General features: G+C 42.2%; 1 protein-coding gene across 3 annotated transcripts in view; it reads right to left on the bottom strand.

Moving 5' to 3' along the window:
* Nucleotides 1-27456, bottom strand: part of CACNA2D3 (calcium voltage-gated channel auxiliary subunit alpha2delta 3) — a 1571161-nt gene that overhangs the window by 1282183 nt on the left and 261522 nt on the right. The window contains exon 1 of one of the 3 annotated variants that reach the window (XM_029600903.1): nucleotides 9231-9335. The exons of 1 other annotated variant lie outside the window; for it this stretch is intronic. The gene's annotated coding sequence lies outside the window, so the exon portion shown is untranslated. Of the gene's footprint in view, nucleotides 1-9230; nucleotides 9336-27456 lie in introns of those variants that run through there. One more of the 3 variants, XM_029600904.1, reaches the window with a different exon arrangement.

Raw genomic sequence — 27456 nt, 5'->3', positions numbered from 1 at the left:
GGGATCAGTTTGAGAAAGTATTTGAAGAGTAAGGATGTCAGATTTTTTTCAGTCGTGAGGCCTCCCAGGTTCACCCAAATGGAGTTTCATTTAGAAGTGACACCTCATTGTGCACTACCTGCAAGACGATCCATCTACTAATTTACAGAAAGATAGATTGTTATGCTTGATACCCTTTTGGAGTAAAAGGGCTCCCACCAGGGGACCAAAGACCTGTGAACCTACTCTAAACCCTAGGTGGGCAAGCACCAGTGATGCATCCTGCTGTGAGAGAAAGTGAGCACAGTCTTTTGCATCGAGTGCCACATGTATGATTTTTTACCCGCCGGTGAGAAATTGTACGTGTGCATGCGATGCAAAGTGCTCCTGGCTGTCAGAGAACGAGTCTGATCTCTGGAGGCTAGAGTGGCAGACCTGGAGGAGCTGAGGCAGACAGAGAGGTATATAGATGAGACCTTCAGGGACATAGTAGCCAAGTCCCAACTTCAGACTGGCAGCCCTGGTGCTGCCATGGAGGAAGAAGGCCTCATGATTGGAGAGCATCAACCTGGTGCAGCAGGAAAGGATCCTGTAGCAAGGACCTGCTGTCCATGTGGTGCATTGTCCTTTCATACAGAGGATATCTCCCCAAGGCCTACTGCCCAGGAGGGAAGGATTAGGTCGGCTGTGATAGTTGGTGATTTGATTATTAGGAATGTAGACAGCCGGGTGGCTGGTGGGCATGAGGATCGCCTAGTAACATGCCTATCTGGTGCGAAGGTAGCAGACATTAGGGGGTGTGCATTCGTTTTCAACCTACTGGCAATCCGCAACGTATATGTCCTTATTCGTTGTATTCATGGGGTCACGAAACGTATGGTGAACCCCCACGAATACAACGTATCTAATGAATAAACGCCCCACCCTCCTGACCCCCCCCCCCCCCCCAAGACTTACCAAAAGTCCCTGGTGGTCCAGCGGGGTTCTGGCGCGATCTCCTACACTCATACACTCAGGCTGTCGGTATTCAAAATGGCGCCGATAGCCTTTGCCCTCACTGTGTCACAGGAGCTACAGGTGCCATTGGTCGGCCCCTGTCACATGGTAGGAGCAATGGAAGGCCTGCGCCATCTTGTGCTACCACCATGTGATGGGGCCGGCAAATGGCACCGGTAGCCCCTGTGACATAGTAAGGGCAAAGGCTATCGGCACCATTTTGAATACCGGCAGCTGACAGCTCGAGTGCAGGAGATCGCGCCAGGACCCCCACTGGACCACCAGGGACTTTTGGTAAGTCTTGGGGGGGGGGGGGGTAGGAGGGTGGGGGGTTGTAGTTAATTAAATTTAAAGGGTTCGGATGGGGGTTTTTTTGGGAAACGAATACATACGTAACTAATGAATGGATCGGGAACCCCCGAGAACGGATGCAATGGATTTGGCTCCCCACAAATACGAATACTGAATGGGATAAATCCGTCCCTGCTGCACAGCCCTAGCGGATCTCACGCGTCACCTAGATAGGATTTTAGTCAGTGCTGGGGAGGAGCCGGCTATCATGATACATGTGGGCACCAACGACATAGGAAAATGTGGGAGGGAGGTTCTGGAAGCCAAATTTAGGCTCTTAGGTAGAAAGCTTAAATCCAGAACCTCCAGGGTAGCATTCTCTGAAGTGCTCCCTGTTCCACGCACAGGTCCCCAGAGGCAAGCAGAGCTCGGAGTCTCAATGCATGGATGAGATGGTGGTACAAGGAAGAGGGATTCAGTTTTGTAAGGAACTGGGGAACCTTTTGGGGAAGGGGGAGTCTCTTCTGAAGGGATGGGCTCCACCTTAACAAGAATGGTACCAGACTGCTGGCGCTAACCTTTGAAAAGGAGATAGAGCAGCTTTTAAACTAGAACAAAAGGGGAAAGCTGACAGTCGCTCATCAGCACATGGTTCAGAGGGAGGTATCTTCAAAGGATACTAATGATGAATTAGAATTAGGGCATCCCGACAGTGAGGTTCCAATAATAAGAAAAGTAGTCCAAGTGCCTGTAACTAAAAATTCACCAGAGCTAAAAAAATTCTAACATCCCTATCAATTAAAAAGCAGAATGAAAATACAAACAAAAAACAAACTTTGAAATGTTTGTATGCTAATGCCAGAAGTCTAAGAAGTAAGATGGGAGAATTAGAATGTATAGCAGTGAATGATGACAGACTTAATTGGCATCTCAAAGACATGGTGGAAGGAGGACAACCAATGAGACAGTGCTAAACCGGGGTAAAAATTATATCGCAATGACAGAAAGGAGCACCCGGGAAGCAGTGTAGCGCTTTATGTCCGGGATGGCATAGAGTCCAACAGGATAAACATCCTGCATGAGACTAAATGCACAATTGAATCTTTATGGGTAGAAATCCCTTGTGTGTTGGGGAAGACTACAGTGATAGGAGTATTCTACCATCCACCTGGTCAAGATAGTGAGACGGACAGTGAAATGCCAAAAGAAATTAGGGAAGCTAACCAAATTGGTAGTGTGGTAATAATGGGAGACTTCAATTACCCCAATATTGACTGGGTAAATGTATCATTGGGACATGCTAGAGAGATAAAGTTCCTAGATGGAATAAATGAAAGTTTTATGGAGCAATTGGTTCAGGAACAGATGAGAGAGGGAGCAATTTTAGATCTAATTATCAGTGAAGCACAGGAATTGGTGAGAGAGGTAACTGTGGTGGGGCCGCTTGGCAACAGTGATCATAATATGATCAAATTTGAATTAATGACTGGAAGGGGGACAGTAAGCAAATCCACAGCTCTCATGCTAAACTTTCAAAAGGGAAACTTTGATAAAATGAGGAAATAGAAAAAAAAATGAAAGAAGCAGCTACAAAGGTCAAAAAGTGTGCAAGAGGCATGGTCATTGTTAAAAAATACCATCCTAGTAGCACAGTCCAGCTGTATTCCACACATTAAGAAAGGTGGAGAGAAGGCAAAATGATTACCAGCATGGTTAAAAGGTGAGGTGAAAGAAGCTATTTTAGCCAAAAGATCTTCATTCAAAAATTGGAAGAAGGATCCAACAGAAGAAAATAGGATAATGCATAAGCATTGGCAGGTTAAATGTAAGACATTGATAAGACAAGCTAAGAGAGAATTTAAAAAGAAGTTGGCTGTAGAGGCAAAAACTCACAGTAAAAACTTTTTAAAATATATCTGAAGCAGAAAGCCTGTGAGGGAGTCAGTTGGACCGTTAGATGATCAAGGGGTTAAAGGGGCACTTAGAGAACATAAGGCCATCCTGAAAAGATTAAATGATTTCTTTGCTTCGGAGTTTACTAAAGAGGATGTTGGGGAGGTACCCATACCGGAGAAGGCTTTCATGGGTAATGTTTCAGATGGACTGAACCAAATCACGGTGAACCTAGAAGATGTGGTAGGCCTGATTGACAAACTGAAGAGTGGTAAATCACCTGGACCAGATGGTATACACCCCAGGGTTCTGAAGGAACTCAAAAATGAAATTTCAGACCTATTAGTAAAAATTTGTAACCTATCATTAAAATCACCCATTGTACCTGAAGACTGGAGGGTGGCTAATGCAATCCCAATATTTAAAAAGTGCTCCAGGGGCGATCCGGGAAACTACAGACCAGTTAGCCTGACTTCAGTGCCAGGAAAAATAGTGGAAAGAGTTGTAAATATCAAAATCACAGAACATAGAGAAAGACATGGTTTAATGGAACAAAGGGCCTCATTTTCCAAGCACTTTACAGAGAAAGAGAAAGAGAAAGAGAAAGAGAGAGAGAGACTTACTATAGTGCCTATGCCCTACATAGGTATTTTAACCCCTATGGGAGGGCCACCTACTAACTCGGGGTGGGGATTAGGTATGAGCGTCGGGGGTTGGGGGCCACTTTCGCATTCCACATGAGACCTACGGACTGAACAGTGGTCTCTAGTGCAGATTTGCTGGCCGGAGTGAGGACGCTCACTCCAAGCGGAGATTTGGCCAACATTCTCTCCACCTAGCATGTTGTTGCCCAGGTAGAGTGTCCATCAAGCTAGGTAGAGAGAATGTTGCCCAAACCACTTCTTGGAGTGAGCGTCCTCACTCCGACAGCCAGCAAATCTGCACTAGAGACCACTGTTCTGTCCGTAGGTCTCATGTGGAATGCGAAAGTGGCCCCCAACCCCCGACGCTCATACCTAATCCCCACCCCGAGTTAGTAGGTGGCCCTCCTATAGGGGTTAAAATACCTATGTAGGGCATAGGCACTATAGTAAGTCTCTCTCTCTCTCTCTCTCTCTCTCTCTCTCTCTCTCTCTCTCTCTCTCTCTCCCTGAAACAGGCTGTCTGGGACTATCGAAATATCGTGCACCGCGATAAAAGACTGAAAGAATCATCGTGCAGTGGGAAAACATTGCGTGCGGTGCTAATGTTTTCGCGAATGGCGAAAACATCGCCGCACACGATGTTTCCCCACTGCACGAAAGAAGCCTCATTTGCATTGGTAACGCCCCCTAATGCGTTACCAATGCGATATTGGAAAATAAGGCCCAAAGTCAGCAAGACTTTACCCAAGGCAAGTCTTGCCTCACAAATCTGCTTCACTTTTTTGAAGGCGTTAATAAACATGTAGATAAAGGCGAACCGGTAAATGTAGTGTATTTGGATTTTCAGAAGGCGTTTGACAAAGTTCCCCATGAGAGGCTTCTAGGAAAAGTAAAAAGTCATGGGATAGGTGGAGATGTCCTTTCATGGATTAGAAACTGGCTAAGAGACAGGAAAAAGAGAGAAGGATTAAATGGACAATTTTCTCAGTGGAAGGGAGTAGGCAGTGGAGTGCCTCAGGGATCTGTATTGGGACCTGTACTTTTCAATATATTTATAAAAGATCTGGAAAGAAATACAATGAGTGAGGTAATCAAATTTGCACATGATACAAAATTGTTCAGAGTAGTTAAATCACAAGCAGATTGTGATAAATTGCAGGAAGACCTTCTGAGACTGGAAAACTGGGCATCGAAATGGCAGATGAAATTTAATGTGGATAAGTGCAAGGTGATGCATATAGCGAAAAATAACCCATGCTATAGTTACACAAAGTTAGGTTCCATATTAGGAGTTATCACCCAAGAAAGAGATCTAGGCATCATAGTGGATAACACATTGAAATAATCGGTTCAGTGTGCTGCAGAAGTCTAAAAAGCAAACAGAATTTTGGGAATTATTAGAAAGGGAATGGTGAATAAAATGGAAAATGTCACAATGCCTCTGTATCGCTCCATGGTGAGACCCCACCTTGAATACTGTGTACAATTCTGGTCGCCGCATCTCAAAAAAGATATAGTTGCAATGGAGAAATTACAGAGAAGGGCGACCAAAATGATAAGTGGAATCGAACAGCTCCCCTATGAGGAAATACTAAAGAGGTTAGGACTTTTCAGCTTGGAGAAGAGATGGCTGAGGGGGGAATATGATAGAGGTGTTTAAAATCATGAGAGGTCTAGAATAGGTAAATGTTAATCGGTTATTTACCCTTTCGGATAGTAGAAAGACTAAGGGGCATGCCATGAAGTTAGCATGTGGCACATTTAAAACTAATCGGAGAAAGTTCTTTTTCGCTCAACGCACAATTAAACTCTGGAATTTGTTGACAGAGGATGTGGTTAGTGCAGTTAGTATAGCTGTGTTTAAAAAAGGATTGGATAAGTTCTTGGAGGAAAAGTCCATTACCTGCTATTAAGTTGACTTAGAAAATAGCCACTGCTATTATTAGCAACAGTAACATGGAACAGACTTAGTTTTTGGGTACTTGCCAGGTTCTTATGGCCTGGATTGGCCACTGTTGGAAACAGGATGCTGGGCTTGATGGACCCTTGGTCTGACCAAGTATGGCATGTTCTTATGTTCTTATCCAGTTTAACTTTTGGATTATTTTTTGGACTTGAACAGATTAGGTAGGCTTTTGGATCCCACCTCCTCATTGGGATTGCAGTGCTGAGAACTAGCCTGGTCCTACTTGACTTTTTACCATGAGAAGTCCCCCAGAAATATCACCTAAGGATAAAAGAACAAGACTGAGGAAACCTCAACTGGATCTCCAATCATGGTACCAGGAGGGATGTCTGAGGAGATAACCTAAGGTAGGATTTCTGCAGTGAAGGTGGGGACCCCCTCCACTAGGATTCCTAGATAGCCTCTTTGTGAGCTTTGCACATAAAATATCACCATGTGGTTGTGCTCAGATGCCTGAATATAAGGATACATACCTACCTAGAACTACACTTGTACCAGCATGTCAGACGTAACTTCAACATTGAGTAATAGAATTTAAGTTAAGATTACAAATCATAAATCAATAAATTCTTATTTTCACACCCAGATCCTGCTCCTTTCTAATTTATTACTGCCTCTCACCTCATGAGATGAACCTATAGTCTACACACACACACTGGGAGCAGCATAATATCGTCTGGGCCACAAGAAAGAGCTTTCTCTATAAAAAGAATCCCCCCCCCCCCCCAATTAGAATTAGGGGTCAAGCATGACAGTAAAGTTGCTAGGCGGAGCAGCCCCTGAAGAGAAATAAATATGTTTGTGTGCCCTTGGGGGTAAATCCCCACTAAGGGCTACACATATAAATTATTTATAAATTATTTAAATTCACATAATACAAAAAGCTTCTACTTACATGAACCCCAACAGAGGCCCGATTTACTAAAAACAGAGGTCTCTGTTGGGGTTCATGAAACTAGATGATTTGGGGCAGATTTTAAAAGCCCTACGCACATAAATCCAGGAGGATTTATGCGCATAGGGGAGTTACATGCGCTGGGCCTATTTTCAAAAGGCCCAGCGGTGCGCGTAAAGCCCCGGGACGCGTGTAAGTCCCGAGGCTTTACTGAATGGGCGGGTAGGGGGTGGGGCAGGTCGCGAACGGAGTTGAGCCATCCAGCACAGCGGCCTTTGCTGCTGTGCCGGGGAATCGTGCACCGGCAATTGGCCAGCACGCGCAACCTATGCCTGCCCAGAGGCAGGCGCAACTTATAAAATAAAGGTTAGGGGGGCGGAAGGAAAGTTCCCTCCGAGGCCGCTCTGATTTCGGAGCGGCATCGGGGGAGAACGGGAAATGCCAGCAGGGCTCCCCAAGGGCTTGGCACGTGCAAGGTGCACTATTGTGCACCCCCTTGCGCACGCTGACCCCACATTCTATAACATGCGCACGGCTGCGCGCGCATGTTATAAAATCAGGCGTATATATTAAAATCCAGCCCTTTTTGTATTATATGTGAATTTATATAATTTATAAAATATAAATGTATAAAATATAAATGTATAAAAAAGGTAAAAAAAAGATCATGTAAATGCCTATTGATAAATCAATCTCATTAAGAAAAAAAAAACAAAAGCAGCAAAATGTTATGCAAGCGAGTGTATTTTCACTGATATTATGAAATGCACCTTTTTTCATAAGAAATATATTCTTTTCCAGAAGCTGCAGGAAATTAAATCTTTGGGGAAGAGAGGTATCATTTCAAAATCAAGCAAACTGACCCTCTGGCTTTTATTTTATATTTTTTTTGTTTTGCAGTATTTCCAGTTTTAGGAAAATAACACACAGTGAATGCTCATTTTCCATCTACAATTTTTTTAATCCCACCACCACCATCATACTAGTGCCCACAGGTCAAACCAGAAGTCTATAGTATGTTTACTGTTTTTATGGCCTGACAAGAGTTATAAAGAAAATGGGAACTGTTATTTTTTTCCTGCAGAGGTATATAGTAACCTAAATTATGGACTTTCACCCATTTCTTTAGTCAAATATTAGGTTGAGCCACTGTCTTAAAAATGTATCAAGTTTCTGTTAGATGGATAGACGTTCTCTCAAGTTTGGTTGGTGGGGAACACAATATTTTCTGTGGTAAGCCCTTGACATAAAACCCTCAATAATTATAGAGGAACAACTAACTCACTGTGGACCTCACATCCTATATAAAAACTCAACTTTACTTGGGTTTATCTCAACATCAAATTGTAATTAAAAAATACTCTGATGTCTTAAAGTGAAGTTATCTTTTTCTCAAAATTATAATTTTTATGTTAGGAAACCAAACTTGAAAAGTGTTCATAAACTATAATTCCATTAACTGGGCACAGCTGGGGTTCCAAGGTATCATAGAGCATGTGTAAGAGGCACAAGACTGCTTTTGGTGTTACAGCTGTATCCAGAGTTTTAGTCCAGTAGTTTAAAGAATGAAGTATCACCTCATTATTGAGCTGCCATGAATGAGTGAGCTTGTGGTGCTCATCCACCTCCCATTCTGACAGTTCTAATCTCCTGGCAATCCTCGGTGGCAGCATTCAGATGAAATGTTAAGCTCATCGTGCCTCATCTGTACCATCACCTACTAAGTTAAACCACAGCTATCTATTAGCCTGCCATTTCTTTGTTCCCAAGGTATCTGTATAGCCAATATGAAAATATACATGGTACTTTAGTTTTAGAAAGTCAGAAAAGTTAATTCCATATTTTGAAATTACATTAAAAGTAAAAAAAAAAAAAATTCTTACAAGCATCTTAGTGCATCTCCCAATTCTGTAAATATGGCATGATAAATATCTATGGATAAAAGCAAACTTTTAAATTAGTAATAATATGAGCATATCAATATAGATAGAGTCTGTGAATCTAGTTCAAAGACCACACGCTCTGTTTTATAAGCCATCAACACAAATGTGAAAACATTTTGAAAATAGAGCCCACAATATTTTATACAAACCTAATATTGTTGAAATTACTATCTAGGGTACACCAATAGGAATATCTGTAAGCATGTTGGTAGAAAGAAGCATTTGTATTTTTCCTTGGTCTAGTATCCAACTTTTTTATAATCCAAACAAACAAATAAGAATTTTTTGAGGTTAGTGTCAAAGAACAGATGGATTCACATAACCCTTGAGGCCACAAAATGCTCAAAATACTCATAACCATTGGGGCCAGAAAATACTCACATAAATCTTGAGGCCTTTAACAGATCAATTACTGGGCCCTGCACAACCTGATTCTAGAACACAATGCTCAGAGCCAGCTACTTGCAGTAAAAAAAAACACTTGTTTCAAGACATCAATGTTCACATACACAACTTTCAGTTTCTTTCCTGAGATTTGAAGATTTCTCCCTAAGGTACTATGGTAAACAACTGTAGGACAACCCAATATTCTAGGACCACATAGAACCTACTTCCAACTGTACCTTGTTACAGATTCAACACACCTAACCACAAGCTGTGGGCATCTGGATCTGGGTCAGCCCTTTCTCTTGGCTCTCTATCTCTCTCCACCTGAAAGGCAGTGTTCTCTCTGGCTTAAGAGAAATGTTGATTCCCTGCTCTGTAATTAGCCTCAGCTGTGTCTCCCCAATTAGAAACACACCTTTTGTGGCAGCTGCCTTCATCATAATTCTCTGCCAGAGATCTCCAAACTACATTACTCAGCAGACTCTTGCTTCCTATTCCTTCTGGCTTTACAATCCCCTAGCCAACTATTGTTTACTTTTTCATTCCACTTTGAAATAGGCTGCATCAGGAATACAACAAAATGACCTTGAAACAAAACAAAACAATAATTTAAACTCACCTAAAAATCACTTGCTTAGCACTCAAAAAAACCAAACAAACCCAGCAACACTCTCCTTAGACAAAAGAGTATGGGTAGATTTTCCAACGTGTACGCGCACGTTCCATGTGCATGCCAATTTTCTAACATGCGCATGCTGGACGTGCATTTTAGAAAATTGTGGGCCTTGTGCACATGCGTGCCGGATTTTATAATCCGTGGATGTATGTGCGGGCAGCGCACGCAAGGGAGGGGGAGGATTAATGCAACCTCCATGCGGCAATGCATTCCAGCCTTCCCCAGTTTCCTCCCAGTCCTCTCCAATTAAAGAGCGGACTGGGAGGGAACTTCCCTAACCCTTACCTAACCTTCCCTCCCCTTCCCCTCTCCTCCCCACCCCCTAAAACTCACCTACCTGGCCTTAATTTTTTTTTTTTATTTATTTTGAAGTGCTGGACAGAATTCTGCTGGCTGAATTTTGGATAACTTGGAGAGCCTTGAGAGTGTATGTAGGCAAATCTAGGTAAATAGAATTACAGTAATCACGATTACCGGTGAATTTTAAAAGCCCTACACATGCCAAAGCCGGGAGATATGCAAGTCTCGGGTCTGTGCGTGCTGCACGCATTGTAAGAAGTGCCTGAGTACGCACATATCTCCTGGTATAAGCACAAATTGCAAACTTTACAAAGTGGTGGGGTGTGAGCATGGTATGGCTGGAGCATGGCCAAGACATGGGCATTCCAGAAAGATCATTTGAAATGTGCGTGCAAGTATTTACGCACACAAGCGCTCACTGGGGTCCCCTACCATGTAACTTTACTTCTGCTATGATTGGTGTGTAAGTTTTTAAATAAGAAAGTCAGTGCTAGTCAGCGGGGTTTGAAGTGTCGGAACTAAAAGCTCTGGAACTCGCTTCCTCATTGCCTCACCAATCAAGATAACTTAAAATCCTTCAAAAAAGACTTAAAACCCTGGCTTCTCAGCCAATCTTTTAAAGATAGCACTCAATGACTCTAAAATTCTTTTATATATTCTGCCATTTTTCAATCTCCCTGTTACAATGATACAGATGCCCTTCAATGCTTCATGAGATATATGTACATCTATTCAGGGTTCTATCCTGTGTTATCTTGTTATACATTCTCCTGTTGTATTTACTATCGTTAATTTTAAATTGTAATCTTCATACATCGTTCTATGTAACATGTTGTTTCTGTATGTAAACCGGAGTGAAGGCAACTCTGCTATACCTCGGTATATAAAAAATGCTAAATAAATAAATAAATAAATAAAAAGGGTAAAAGGGAGGATTTCTAGCTAGGCAGGCTAGGAAGTCCTATCCTTTACTGGGGCGAACTGGGAATGAACTAGGGAAACGGGTATTTGCGTTAGCGCGCATGCGTAGTAAAATCCCTCCACTTACGCAGTAGAGGCTGTATTTGAAAGCACATGCGTGTGTCCATATAAATTTGTGCATACTGCTGATTTTATAACACATGCACATGTACACGTGCATGCTATAAAATGACCGCATCCATTGGTGCGAGTCAGCATATGCACATACATGTATGCCCACATGGCTGTTTAAAAGTTACCATCCCCAAGATTACCAGGGATCGAAGGACAGTCCTGAAGTCATTCAATTCTAAATATAACTTAAGTTTGAGCATGATGTGTAGCTTCCAGAAGTACTCTTGAACCACCTTTTACATGGGATTTGGATGAGAACTGTGAGCCAAAAATTATTCCTAAGTTTCAAATCTCTTGATCAAAAGGAATAATGCAAGCCTAGAAAAGTATTGGAGAAGGGAGTTGAGTCAAATGGTTTTTACTAAGGTAAATTATTTATATTTTGGGTAAATTTAAGGAGAGACGATTGTGGCTTAGCCAGCTCTTTATGGCAGACAGATATATCAAGATTAAACCCAAGTTCTTTTATTCATTGGGTGATGCTTGGAAAAAAGAATTGTATATCATCTGTTGAAAGAGGGGCCCAAGTTGAGATTAATAAACCACATGAACCTACTGAGAGTGTTCAGAGAGAAATTAAGAGAACCAATTTAATACAAAGCCACTAAATCTGATTTTGGTAAGGTGGGAGAGTAGTATAGCATGGCCAAGAGATTTTGTCAAAGGCTGCCAAAATGTCCAGAAGGTCAAGGATATAATTGGTGCCATTATCAAACTCTCTTTGGATGATATCAACACGAAACCTCAAGAGAAGCTCTGTACTGTACTGCGGACGAAACCCAAATTGGAATGGGTCTAAATCTTTATCAGGATGTTTAAATTATTTGGTGTTTTTTTTCTGATATGCTGATCTTGTATCACTGATCACCATTTGAGCAAATTGTAATTATGAAGTTTGTAAAACATACAAAAATTGTTTTAAAGTTTGCAGATTATAAAACATGGAAGAATACTTAGAAGAAGTAGAAACAAAATATAACAACTTCAGTATAAGCTCTGGCAGTGTCTCTTTAATAAGAGAGCATCCTTAAATATTCTTGATAAAAAAAAAAAGCTGAAGCTGAGATTTCTTGCTATAATTTATTGAGTAGCATGAACTGATCTGCTGTACAACTTTCAAACAGATGGAAGAATTTTAAAAGTTTAAATTTCATTCAGAAGCGCTAGACAGATATTTCCAAACTCATTCAACTTCATTCAGCAAAAAGAAAAGGTACTTGAAAATATATGTGCCCCTGGTAAGCTGGGACAAATACCTTTTCTTTGGAACATGAAAAAAAAAGCCATGAGATGGATCTCTCACCAGATATGCAGCCATTCACTCTGACATTCTGCAGATTCAAATCTTAGACCTTAGTGTAAAGCTATTTCTGCTTCCAGTTTGTCACCTTATAGCAAAAAAAAAAGCATAAAATTCCTGTTAAAGTACCCTTGTTTTAGAAAAGATCACAATCTCCTCTTGGAGGAGTCACATCAGAAACTGAAAAATTTGTTTCAAGTTACTTGCATTTATAGAATAATAAACAATATTGGGGACACTTCTAAAACAACTTCACATGCTCCCTGGACCTTCCGCTCATGTTTTTCTCACACCACTTCTGCCCGCCTACAGCTGATCAGTTATGCCTCAGGTCAGGACCAGCCAGATGGAGTGAAAGGAAGGTAATGGAGGGGATCAAAATTAGAGGAGCTGGAAGAATAAGAAAGAATCACTGGGGGGGGGGGGGGCGGGGAGGCGAGCAACAATTGTAGAATCTTCCTGAGAGAGAGGAGGCAGGGGACAGTAAAATTTGAAGGACCATAGGTTGGAGTGGGGGGGGGGGGGGGGTTTAAAAATATCACCCAGAAAAGGAGTAGATTGAAAAGTGGAGGACTGCTCAGGGAAAAAAAAAAAACCCAGGGAATCATGAGGGAAGAAAAGGGGTAAATTTGGAGGATCAATCAGGGAGGAAATAAAAACTGAAGGATTGTCTGAGGGAGGAAGGAAATAAAGACTGAAGGATCACCAGAGAAGAAGGAGTAAATATTGGAACCAGTATTGAGGATGGCAGGGAAGAGAGCCCCCGGAATTGGGGATGAGACAGAAGAGGACCAGAAACTGAGGCGGGTGATTGAGAAAGAAGATCTAGGATTTACGAGAGAGGGTCCAGGATCTTGGAGGGAGGTCCACTCTTTATTTACAGATCTGGGCCCTAGCATGTATTGTCCAGCAATGGCCCTTGACAGTAAGCTGAGTACATTTCTTCATATACTGTATATTAAGTAAGTTGATAGCATCTGAGCAATGTCATGTCTTATAAACAAGAAAACAATTACAATGCTTTGTTTAGATGAATATATTGTAAGCCAACCAGGCTGGAAAACTTCTTTCTTCTGCTGTTATGTTGTGGTCGATTGCTTAAATTTTGGGATTTCCAGATAATTACTAACTAATGAGAGAAGTTTATAAGGTGTTAAAGCCCTCAGTGACTTCATAGGGAAATAATAAATCATCTATTTTTATTTATGGTTATAAGATTGGTGTTTCAGCCTCAGCTTCTGGAAATAGAAAACATCAACAAGGCTATAAAACTAAAAAAAAGGGCATACACCAAGACAAAATATTGAAAATGAAATTTTATTTTATTTATTTTCAATATTTATAGCTAAGTTGGCAATAAGTTAGAGGTCCATATTCAAAACCATTTAGACGGATAACTCAAAAGTTATCCGTCTAAATGGCAAAACCAACTAAATTATAGCCAGATAAGTAGTAATCCAGCTATAGTTTAACTGGCTAAAAATGGGGTCTTCTGCATAGGGGGTTGAGTTATCTGTTTAACCTAGCCGAATATCAGGTATATCCAGCCTTGCATGGCTGGATAACTTGTTTACTAAAATAAAAAATATAAAGCCATGGGCCTCCCAGCCTGATCTCCCCCTGTTCTCCTGAGTATCACCATCCTCTGAACCAGGCCCCTCTCCCAACCCCTACATATAAGGTTTAAAATAAAAATTAAACTATGGTGCCGGGCCCAGCCCCCCCTTCCCTCTCTCCCTCCCCAATAAATATAAAAGAAAACCTTATCTACCACCACCACCCCCAACTACACCCCTCCAAACTGGCACCTAAAGCCCTACCACTCACCAAGTACCTTAATCAGGGCCATTTTGAATGCCAGGATCGCAGAGCAATCTTTTGAAGATAGCCAAGTAAGTAGCAAATTATCCAGCCGCACAAGGCCAGATAACTTTAGGCCTAATTGGCGACATTTAAACACTGGCTAGTTATACCTAAAGTTACCCAGCTATATATAGCTGGAAACTTTATGGTAGTATAATCAGTGGGACGTTTATCCTATTGAATATGTGGAAAAAGTTATTCAGCTAACTTTAGCTGGATAACTTGACCTCTACCTGGCCTAATGAATATGGACCTCTTAGTTTTTATATACCGTATATACCAAACAATTGGCAGTATATTAAAGTCAATAAGCTCTGAGAATTTCATGGGTGTTTTTTGTTTGTAATTATTTTTATTGATTTTCAGAAGCTTAACAACACAATTTAAGCCATAACAAACACAGTAATTCATAAACCAGTGAGTATCAACTCTAATGTTTCCAGTGAACTTTCCCTCCCTCCCCCTCCCGCTCCCTTCCACCACCCAGCACCCTTGGCTTGGAACCAGCATATGTAATGAATGTTAAGTTGTGGTTTTGGCTTCCACATCAAATGGCAATGATCGCACAAAATTCGTCCATGTAGCTTTGAATTTCAACTGTTTCTTCTGGAAGTGGGGTGGCGTAGATTTTCTTTCCAGTAGGTAGAGATTCAGCATCGTATCTATCCATTCCTGTAGAGATGGCAGAGTTGATGACAACCAGTGGCATAGTATCACACGTAGAGCTGCTAATCGTCCTTTATGGAATAATAATAGATGCGAACTAGAGATCCAGTTACGTGTATCCGGAATCCCTAACAAACACAATTGTACTTCCCAACTCAATTGTCCAGCAGATTGTCTTCAGATACTGTCTTCAGATACTGAAGAATCTGAGACCAGAACCTCTGGATCAGAGGACATTCCCACAAGCAGTGCAATAAAGAAGCATTGGGTTGAGTACATTTGAGACAAGCATGGGAGGGAGTAATGCCAGCAAGAAACACTTTAAACCTTTTTTCTATCAATTTGTCAATACAATTCAAGTTATTAAATTACTTTGTACTCTTTCTTATATTAACAGCCTATTATTACCAAATACCTCTCTGGAGAACTTATGCTACTTGATTTGTATCAAAACTTAACTATCAGATAAGTATTACTTTTTATTTTACTTATATTTGAGTATTCAAATGTTATGTGTATTAGTATAATTCAAGAAATTTGATTCTTTATGTGTATTTTCTTCTATCAGATGTTCTGGATCTCTAGGTGGCGATAAAGCTACTTGTTTAATGTTCAAACTTCTCTTGCATATCTCTTCTGTTTTTCCTTTCTTGTAAATATTTAGTATTTATCTATCCTTTTTTTTCCTTTCACTATCTCAGTTTTGTTGTTTGTGTTTCTTTCTCATCCTTTTCTGTTGTGGTTCTCATTATCTCTCTGGTTGTTGTGTGTCTTCTTTTATTTCTTGGTGTTTGTTCATCTAGCTAGACCAGTTTCTATGTGCATTTTTTAAATTTGTGTGCATACATCTCTCCTTTCTATTTTTATGCAGCTTGGGAACACACTTTGGGTATGTGGCTAGGGTGTGTTATTCCTTCAACAGCAGCTAGGAAGAATTACTTGAGTACACTAGGGATGTGAATCGTTTTAGGACGATTAAAATTATCGTCCGATAATTTTAATATCGTCTTAAACCGTTATGGAACACAATACAATAGAGATTCTAACGATTTATCGTTATAAATCGTTAGAATCGTGAGCCGGCACACTAAAACCCCCTAAAACCACCCCCGACCCTTTAAATTAAATCCCCCACCCCCAATGACTTAAATAACCTGGGGGTCCAGCGGCGGTCCGGAACGGCAGCGGTCCGGAACGGGCTCCTGCTACTGAATCTTGTTGTCTTCAGCCGGCGCCATTTTCCAAAATGGCGCCGAAAAATGGCGGCGGCCATAGACGAACACGATTGGACGGCAGGAGGTCCTTCCGGACCCCCGCTGGACTTTTGGCAAGTCTTGTGGGGGTCAGGAGACCCCTCCCAAGCTGGCCAAAAGTTCCTGGAGGTCCAGCGGGGGTCAGGGAGCGATTTCCCGCCGCGAATCGTTTTCGTACGGAAAATGGCGCCGGCAGGAGATCGACTGCAGGAGGTCGTTCAGCGAGGGTTCCGGCGCCTCGCTGAACGACCTCCTGCAGTCGATCTCCTGCCGGCGCCATTTTCCGTACGAAAACGATTCGCGGCGGGAAATCGCTCCCTGACCCCCGCTGGACCTCCAGGAACTTTTGGCCAGCTTGGGAGGGGCCTCCTGACCCCCACAAGACTTGCCAAAAGTCCAGCGGGGGTCCGGAAGGACCTCCTGCCGTCCAATCGTGTTCGTCTATGGCCGCCGCCATTTTTCGGCGCCATTTTGGAAAATGGCGCCGGCTGAAGACAACAAGATTCAGTAGCAGGAGCCCGTTCCGGACCGCTGCCGTTCCGGACCGCCGCTGGACCCGCAGGTTATTTAAGTCATTTGGGGGGGGTTCGGGAGGGTGGGGGATTTAATTTAAAGGGTCGGGGGTGGGTTTTAGGGGGTTTTAATGTGCCGGTTTTGCGATTTTACGTTTTTTTTGGATTTTTCACGATTTTTCACGATATTTTACCCCCCCAAATGGCAACAATACGATTCCCTCCCCCTCCCAGCCGAAATCGATCGTTAAGACGATCGAGGACACGATTCACATCCCTAGAGTACACAGCTAGGGAACATTGGTTGCATCGCTTGAGTACAGTGACTCTTCTTCACAACTTCTGGATACTAATAAGGTCTCCTCTTTTTTCTATTAATGTTATAACCTACAGCTCTATTTTTTTTACTAACAGAAAGAAGAAACAAATTAACTTAGCTGTCACCAAGTATCTTCACACTTCTAAGTAAGCTCCCTTTTGTATTTGTCCAGAAGACTTGTTGAACTATTTGGCAAATTAATAAACCAAAACATAATTATTATTCCCTATGCTTAGAATTGGAATAGAAGGCAAAACTATTACTTGTTAGTTCACTCTCAATATCTTTCTTTCTTGTCAATCTCTTCAACAATGTGTTCTCCATGGATCTTTAACAAACAGATATTTATTTAAAAACATAATTGATTTAAATATTAAGCCTCCCTGTCTTTAATCTGATTTGTCTTTCCCTTCAATGTCTTCAGTTGCCACCTTCCCAGGTTTCCACAATATTCACTGAATAAGGTTAAGCCTTCTGAACCTAACCTACAGCTGTAATCAGGCTGTAATTAGTTTTAACACTATTATAAAAATTCAGATTTCTGTTCACTTTGGAAAAATTCTTAAAGTTGAAGTCTACTATACTCTTTCTGGTTGATTTTAAATCCCCTACACCAAAGCTGGGATGTATGTGAATGACTTGGCCCAGTATACACCGCTCAGATTTAAAAAAACACATGAGTATACATGTATCTCCTGGGACCTATATAAAAAATTTTCACCAAAAGGGGCGGGGAGTGGGTGTGGTCTGAGCGGGCCACGGGCAGGCCAGAACAGCACCATGAAATCTGCGCAAGAGTATTGATGCACACAAGCACGCGCCGGGGTCTCCTACTGCCTAACTTTACTTTTAATATGGACAGTGTATAAGTCATTAAAAAAAATAGGCTGGTCAGTGGGGTTTTAAGGCTAGTGGCTAATAGGGTAAAAGGGAGACAAGTTAGCTAGGGGGTTTATTGTTATTATTTAGGAGAGTTGTGGGTTGATCCTTGGGCCGGTGGCAGATGACCACGCCCCCGAGGGAAGATCCCGAGAGTGACCACTGGTCAGGCTCAGAGTTAGGAGACACACACTAGTTCTTTTATTAGACAGTATACTGAACCACCAGAGGTGGCAGTAGTGAGCTGGAATGCCCGGCTGGGCTGTAGTCCCTCACATACTGGAACAGCGATGCCTGGAGGCTGAGCTGTAGAGAAACTGAAATATAGTGAGTAGGCAGGGTATGCAGAGTTCATGGACAGAAATTGATGGCAACACTCACACAATGTCTCATAGAAGCCCAGGAGCTGGAATGAAGTAGGCCCTCAAGGAGCGAGTACCTGGTTCCAGGGAAAGCTCTGAGAGTGCGATGGTAACTCACAGATGTAGTAGGCAGCGATGACTTCTAGGCAGAAGTGAATTCCGAAGAAGTCCGGGAATGAGGGTCCTCGAGGAGCGAGTACCGGTTCCAGACCGCAACCTACAAAGTAAGAGAGAGAGCGAGGCCCCCGAGGAGCGGGTACCCCTGGTAAGTCCGAGGAGGCAGAGTAGCTTGGAAAGTCGTAGTGAGTCCGGTGCCATTCCTTGCCAACTCGAGTTGTTAGCAATTCAGAGACCATTAAATATCTGAAGCGGATGATGTCATCTCAGGGGGACTCCCCTGAGGTTCGTGCCACTTCTAGTTCTTGAGGCGGGGCCGCACCGCACCCCTAGGCATCAGGTTAACATGGCGGATTTCAGCGTTGGGCTGGTCTGGGGACGCCGGACAAGGACGGCCAAAAGACGCTGCGGCAGCCAGCCTTCCATCAACCCCGGAGGGAGTCGCCAATGCGGTAAGGTGGGTGGAGTGGAGACGTCGAGCAGCAACGGTTGCAACATTTATGAAGTCATCTCCTTTACTAGGGCACATTGGGAACAAACTGGGGAAACAGGTAATTGCATCGGCACATGTATCTACTAAAATTCTCACCACTTACATGCTCAGGTCGCCATTTGAGTGCAGAAGCATGCTTCAATATAAAATTGTGTGCACATGTATGCAAATATATCCAATTTTTAAATATATCCAAAGCAAGATCCTGTGAGGGAGTCGGTTGGACCGTTAGATGACTGAAGGGTTAAAGGGGCTCTTAGGGAAGATAAGGCCATTGCAGAAAGACTAAATTAATTCTATGCTTCTGTGTTTACTAATGAGGATATTGGGGAGATACCAGATCCGGAGATGTTTTCAAGGGTGATGAGTCAGATGAACTGAATCAAATCACTGTGAACCTGGAAGATGTAGTAGGCCAGATTGAAAAACTAAAGAATAGCAAATCACCTGGACTAGATGGTATGCATCCTAGGGTTCTGAAAGAATGCAAAAATGAAATTTCAGATCCCTTAGTTAAAATTTGTAATCTATCATTGAAATCATCCATGCTACCTGAAGACTGGAGGGTAACCAATGTAACCCCAATAATTAAAAAGGGCTCCAGGGGCAATCTGGGAAACTACGGACCAATGAGTCTGACTTCAGTGCCAGGAAAGACAGTGGAAACTATTCTAAAGATCAAAATGACAGAGCATTTTTTCCTGCCTGAACAGCTTAAATCCTTTATTAATTCAAGGAGTATTATAACTATCTCTCCTGGTAATACCTAGGTTCAAGGATCCATATGATAGAGAGTTGCTTTAGCACGTTAAGCTTGTTTCTTTTCCTGTATTACTGCATATCTCCATTAAGTCTGCCCCCTCTCTACAATGTTTCTTAATGGAAAAATGTATATTTCCTGGATAATTACTTCCTTTAATTTGATTCTTATGTGATATGGCATTTTTATTTTCTAATAGTAAGGTTTGTCTTGCTTGTATTTGTTGAAAAGCAATAAAAAAAAATTAAAAAAAAAACATTACAGAGCATATAGTAAGACATGGTTTAATGGAACACAGTCAACATGGATATACCCAAGGAAAATCTTGCCTCGTAAATCTGCTTCATTTTTTTGAAGGGCATAATAAACATGTGGATAAAGGTGAACCGGTAGACGTAGTGTATTTGGATTTTCAGAAAGCATTGACAAAGTCCCTCATGAGAGGCTTCTAAGAAAACTAAAAAGTTATGGGATAGGTGATGATGTCCTTTCGAGGATTACAAACTGGTTAAAAGACAGGAAACAAAGAGTAGGATTAAATGGTCAATTTTCTCAGTGGAAAAGAGTAAACAGTGGAGTCCCTCAGGGATCTGTACTTGGACTAGTGCTTTTCAATATATTTATAAATGATCTGGAAAGGAAGAAGATGAGTGAGGTTATCAAATTTGCAGATGATACAAAATTATTCAGAGTAGTAAAATCACAAACGGATTGTGATACATTCCAGGAGGACCTTGCAAGACTGGAAGATTGGGCATCTAAATGGCAGATGAAATTTAATGTGGAGAAGTGCAAGGTGTTGCATATAGTACTCCTGGGGGAATTCTGCGCAAAAAATTTTAAAATTCTGCACACAAAAACTGAAAATTTTGCAAAATTCTGCAAACTTCCAGGTCAAAATAACACAATTTGCATGACAGTCCTTAAGTAACTACATTTTAAATTATTACAGAATAAAGTTGTTACTTAAAGTTGCAGAATTTTAATATTTTGATGAGAATTTCCCTAGAAATTCACTGTAAGAATGTCCTTTCTACTCGCTCTCCCTACTCCCCTGGCCACTTTGCCCTCTCAGGCCCCAACTCCTCCACCTGCCAATATCTCTCCCCTTCACCTCTAGGCTCAAACCCTTACACTCTATTGCCAGTCCCAGACTTTGACCCTGTTCTCAGTACTGCCCCTCCCTCTCTCTAATACACATACACACACCCTCATACAGGCTCCCTCACATACACAATTCCTTCACACAGGCTAGCACCCTCACATACACACAATCCCTTTTTCATACACACACACATACACACTCCTTCACAATCTCCTCATATAGACTCCCTCTCAAGCATCCCCCCAGCCCCTCTCTCTTACCTCCCATGCTCTCTCTCACCCTCCTGCTCCCCCACACCCTCCCCTCCCCCACACCCCTCCCCTCATATAGGCTCCCTCTCTGAAACCCACAAGCATCCCCCACTCCCGCTCTTACCAACCAAGATGTCTCTCACCCTCCCTCACACCCCCCTCTCCTCTCTCACACACACTTATTCTCTCTCACCGGCATCCCCTTCCCCTCATATAGGCTCCCTCTCTCTGAAACCCATACTTAAGCATCCCCCCACCCACCATCTCTTACCTCCCATGCTCTCTCTCACACCCTCCTGCTCTCTCTCACCCTCCCCACCCCCACCCCCCACTTACCAACCATGCTCTCTGTCACCCTCCCCTCTCTCACACACACATTCTCTCTCACTGGCATGCCGCGGGACGCACTCCGTTCGTGGAAAAGATGAAGGCTTGGACGCACCGTTCACGGCACATGGGGGCCTTCCCTTTTTGCTGCAAATGGCGCGCCGGGCCTTCATCTTTGTGGCAAACGGAGCGTGTCCCATGTGCCGAGGAATGCGCTCCATTCGCGGTGAAGATGAAGGCCCAGGTGCGCCGTTTGCAGCACATGGGGGCCTTCCCTTTTCACCGCAAACAGTGCACTGGGCCTTCATCTTTGCCACGGGACGCGCTCCGTTTGCAGCATGCCAGGGTCTCCTCTGGTATTTTCTGCCATGCTGAGATGCCCCCACTCTCACGATGGCTGCTGTCTGTGCGCATCCTCTTCCGGTGAGGGAGGAAATCGGCGAGGCAACGGTGGAAATCTGCGAGAAGAGCGACGAGGGAGGAAATCTGCAAGGTGAGGAGGAAATCTGCGGGAAGGGGGAATTCTGCACAAATTCTGCATTCTGCAGTAGCGCTGAATTCCCCCAGGATTAATATAGGGAAAAATAACCCTTGCTGTACTTACATGATGTTAGGTTCCATATTAGGCGGTACCACCCAGGAAAAAGATCTAGGTATCATAGTGGATAATACTTTGAAAACATTGGCTCAGTGTGCTGCAGCAGTCAAAAAAGCAAACAGAATGTTAGGAATTATTAGGAAGGGAATGGTTAACAAAAACGGAAAATGTCATAATGTCTCTGTATCGTTCCATGGTGAGAAGGCACCTTGAATACTGTGTATAATTCTGGTCGCCGCATCTCAAAAAGGATATAATTGTGATGGAGAAGGTACAGAGAAGGGCGACCAAAATGATAAAAGGGATAGAACAGCTCCCCTATGAGGAAAGGCTGAAGAGTTAGGACTGTTCAGCTTGGAGTAGAGTCGGCTGAGGAGGGATATGATAGAGGTCTTGAATGAGTAGATGTGAATCGGTTATTTACACTTTTGAATAATAGAAGACCTAGGGGGTATTCGATGAAGTTAGCAAGTAGCACATTTAAGACTAATCAGAGAAAATTATTTTTCATTCCATGCACAATTAAGCTCTGGAATTTGTTGCCAGAGGATGTAGTTAGTGCAGTTAGAGTAGCTGGGTTTAAAAAAGGTTTGGATAAGTTCTTAGAGAAGTCCATTAACTGCTATTAATCAAGTTGACTTAGGGAATGGCCTATTCTATTACTGGCATCAGTAGCATGGGATCTTCTTAGTGTTTGAGTACTTGCCAGGTTTGGCCTCTGTTAGAAACAGGATGGGGGGCTTCATGGACCCTTGGTCTGACCCAGCATGGCAATTCCTTATGTTCTTAAAGCACACATGTGTGCATGCTGGCAAATGCATGCTTATGTTTATTTATACCTCTGATAACAGGCTTCCATTGAAGTACATACTCTTTGTTAAACCTGGTAACTGTTAATAATTCCTGTGAACCCACTACAATATTTATTTTTACATTCCACTTTTCAGCATACATCAAAGCAGATTACATTCAGGTACTATAGGTATTTCTCTATCCCCACAGGGTTTATAATCTTATACGTGAGGCCACAGAGGGTAAAGTGACTTGCTCAAGATGGAAAGGAGCAATAGTAGGATTTGAACCCTGGTTTCTTGGGTCAATGCCCACTGCTCTAACCACTAGGCTCCTAACTACACTCCATGCTTACCTTTATAAGCTTTTCAAGATTTTAAAATATCTTACTCTCCCACAATCACTCACACACATGTGTAATAAAATTGTTTCTTCAATTTCTATAGTGTTTTAAAACTATTTTTGTTCCCTTGAGGTAGAAGTCAGCTGCAACTATTCTGATTAAAGCAGCTTCATCGTAATTCATACAGATTCTAACTGTAACAACCTTTTGAAGAATGGTATCCATACTCAGATGATGTCACTAGGAAAAGTAGTGCTCATGAAGTATTTTAAATTTCTATTTATAATGTTCTGATACTACTGGCACTCCACCTGCTACAGGTAGTGATAAACTATAACAATTTTTGAGGACATGGTTTTAGCTAAAATGTCCCCAAAAACCTAACAGGAACCAGCTGCAGCATTCCTCTGGTGTTCTTTCACTGGCAAATTCACCCTCTTTACTCCTTTGCCTCGACCATGAGGCAGCTTGGTTTCCCTAGCAACAGTTTCTATTTAGTTTTGAGTTTCAAAGAGCCCTGCTTAAAAGTGCTGAAAACCTGGACTGGATCCACTGTCTGTTCAGACCCGATTTGTTTTTCACAATAACTTGTTTTCTAAACATTCCTTCGACTCTAAAAATATCTATTGAACACTTTTGATGTGAATAATGTCTGTCCATCTGTTTTTGCCACTTTTTTTTTTTTAATTTATTTTAAAAATCCATCAATCTTAACCAATGACAAACCTGCATTCTTTTTAAATTTTAGATGTAGAGAGATGTGTTTAGAGGTCCTCAATCATTATCTCCTACTGCAGTTCATATATTTTTTTCTTTTCTTTTAATTTTATTGTCCCTGTGTGAGTGCTAAAATCACTTTTTTTTGTTCTACTTTCCCTGACTTCCTCTCATCCATCTCTTGAGTTTATTTTCTATTAAATTTGATTTTTGAACTTATTTTTAATTTCTTCAAATGGGCTCCATGGTCCAGATATGATGTCCTGATTATGTTAGTGAATCATGGCCTGCACTGGTTATGGTGCAAATGCCAAATCAGCCCCATTGCCTAAGCCCAGGCCTTGGCAATGGGACCTGGCCCTGTACAAGTTTTTCTTTTACAGCAGTTGATAGAAGGTTTTCATGATGGATTCGTAATACTATTTCAAGGTTACATTGAAGGAATTTGTGATGAGATTACCCCTTCGGCGGCAAAGCACAAGGATCTTGTGCAGCAGAAACTAGATGAGGAACTCTTGATGGGTAGAATCGCTGGACCATTTGAGTTTCCTCCTCTCAAAAAAATGATGCTCTCCCTTTTGGCCATTATCCTGAAGAAAGAACCAGGGAAATACAGACTGATCCAGAATTTCTTACCCCTATGGAGCCTTGGTAAACAACCGCCTACCTGAAGACGAGTGCTCAATGCAGTATGGATCTTTTGATAGTACCAAAGGCATACTATACAGGTGTAGCAGAGGAACACTTATGGCCAAAACTGACATCAAATCCACTTTCCAGCTTCTCACAGTACACCCCACCAGCTTCCCACTATTGGGATTTCATTTCAGAAGCGCATATTACTTTGACAAGTGTATGGCCATGGGGTGTTCTGTGTCATGCGCATACTTCAAAATGTTTAGTTCATTCCTTCATTGGGCCACGACTCAAGCTGGGTTGAATAGCATAGTCCAGTACATAGACAATTTTCTCTTTGTTGGCCCAAGGGACTCACAGGCTTGCTCCCGTTTGCTACATTCTTTCCACAGTCTCACCTCTCAATTTGGAGTGCCAACAGCTCACGAAAAAACAGGGGGCCCTATTGCAGTAATATCATTTTTGGGTATCGAACTTGATTCCATCTGGATGGTATCCAGACTCCTGCAGGATAAACTCTGGAATATGCAGACTAGGTTGAAACAGCAATATCAAAGAAAATGACATTAGCAAAAGTTTAATCCTTCATCGGCACCCTCAACTTTGCACTCAGAGTTATACTCATGGGGAGGGCCTTTTTGAAGAGGCTAATCACAAGCACCAAGGGTGCATGTCGACCAAATCACCGCATTAGAATTACTCAGTCCGAACTTCTTAGTCAAGAAAATTCTCACAGGATGGGCTAGGAAGGGGGGCCAACAATCAATTCAAGACAAGCAATCACACACGATCGGCTCACCCGGTTGTGTTTGGCGTTACCAGCCATATGCGAATCAGATTTCATGGTAAAACCTTTTAGGGCCGCATTTTCACTGGCCTTTTTCAGAGCTCTGCACATTAATGAGTTGGTGGCTGCTTCTAAACAAGCCGCCAGTCTCAGGGGCATACTAATGTGGAACGTCAAAGTGTCTGAATAATCAATCCAGATAACTATACAGCGGTCAAAAACAGACCAGGCTATGAGGGGCACTAATCTATGTCTGAAACTGGCAACATCATTAATGACCTGCCCTGTACAGAATGTACTGAATTTCTTGTCGGTGTGGCCAGACAGCAGTAAATTCTTGTTAATTCATGCTGACCATACCTCCCTTACCAGATACAAATTTATGGCAATATTAAATCTAGCGTTATCAGAAATTGGCTGTAACACTAAGGACTTTGGGACCCATTCATTTAGAATAGGAGTGGCTAACAGCGCATCCCAGGCAGGGTAGAATATAGAGACCATTCAGAAAATCGGAAGATGGAAGTCGGACGCTGTGTATACCTATATCAGGACACGTAGCGCATAAGTGCATAACCTCTCTTTTGACCTCTTTTCACAGAATTATCACAATGGCAAAGGACTGTTTGGATTGCTGGACATTCCTTTGTTCATTGGGTGGCAAGGAGGACCTGAGTTCATTCATACGCGTCTCATTTGGGTTTGGCTTCGTGGAACGTTTGCATCTTTTGGATGGGAGAAAGAAGAATGACCTGGGACCAGCCGCAACTGTTTGTTCAACTTAAGAAGGATATGCTGGCCGAGCCTGAGGTCACTGTTATTCATTTTGGTGGGAACGATCTTGGGACATCATCTTGTGTGCAATTAATAAAGAATGATTGGAGGGAACTAGTTTCTTGGTTCCCTAATACATGTTTCATGTGGTCCAATATCATCCAACGATTAAAATGGCATGACACTAAGCTATGGAATAGAGGCTGTAAGAAGCTTAACTGACCAGTGGGGCGATGGGCCCAGAAGTTAGGAGGGTACCATATATTACATGACTGGGCACAGGATCTTTGTGAATGCCTGTACAGGTTTGACCGAATTCACCTTTCGGATATTGGCTATGACCTTTTCAACAATGCGAATCAGGAAGCTCTCAATTCTTTCCTAAGTTGAAGAAGCGGCAGCTTAAGGAGGTGGTATGAAGCAAGAGTAGGCCTTGGTAGGCCTTGGGTGGACCCCTTGCTTGGAGGTCACGGCGGGGGGCCGGGTTGGATGGGCTGCCTTGCTAGGAGATAGAGCGGGTGGCACCAGAGACACGGTTGGTCTCAGAAGGCAGATAGCAGCTCATGCAGGGTAAAATAGTTTAATTGTTATGATAATGATTTTAAAATAAAGCTGCGGCCTCTTCATCCATCAGAATCTCTGCTTCAATTTGTTATGGTTTGTTAGGGATATGGTTGCAGGAGGGAGAGGGCGTGGGCACTGGCAATTAGAGGATCTCGATGTTAACTTTTAGTAGGAACCCATAAGGTTCTCTACAGATTAATGAGCTATTCAGTAGAAGGTTTCTGCCCTTTTGTGAATAGTGAGTTAATCATACTACAATAACATATATTTAAAAAGTATATTACCTTGCACATATAATGCATTTTGGTAAACAGACTTCTGATTGTACCAAATACAGTATATACCCATCAAGTTGGCAAACTTCTACTATTTCGGCTCGTTAATAAGAATATTATACACGATACTTAATGTCTCAGAAAATGTATTTAAAATTTCAGATCAGTTTGCAGTACTTTATGCTATTCTAAAGGTTCAGCAATTTTTACTGACTCAACAAACAATGTTTAAAAATGCCAACCACAAAAAATCCTTGGATTTATCTTTTCTTACTACAAATGTCTGACTTAGTGTATCCAATGTCAATACTTTTTTTTTTTCTCATTTCTTATCTCAGAGTTCCATATAAGACTAACTGTAGGGAGGGAGAAGGGGGGAATATCATTTGCATGCAGGATTCTCCAGCTGTAGAACATAAGGATTCATAGCTTCTAAAATGATTAGAAATGTATTAGAATTGTAATATGAGAAGAAATAATAGGGCTGCACTGTCAGGTTACCTTTATGTATTCAGGCACATCAAATCACCCTCTTTGTGCTTATCTGCCATGAAACTCATTTGAACCTCATCCATTATGCAGTATGTACAAATAGTTGCCTGCTTTCCAAAGATAGTACATGTATCGCAATGCTGCCAGACTCCAGCCTGCACTAGCTTCAACAAACCTTCCATAAATATCATCTTTTAAAATTATTT

The sequence above is a fragment of the Rhinatrema bivittatum genome, chromosome 4 (assembly GCF_901001135.1).
Source record: "Rhinatrema bivittatum chromosome 4, aRhiBiv1.1, whole genome shotgun sequence".
Lineage (NCBI taxonomy): Eukaryota > Metazoa > Chordata > Amphibia > Gymnophiona > Rhinatrematidae > Rhinatrema > Rhinatrema bivittatum.
Note: the sequence above shows the minus strand (reverse complement) of the source record. Positions and strands in the feature narration are given on the sequence as shown.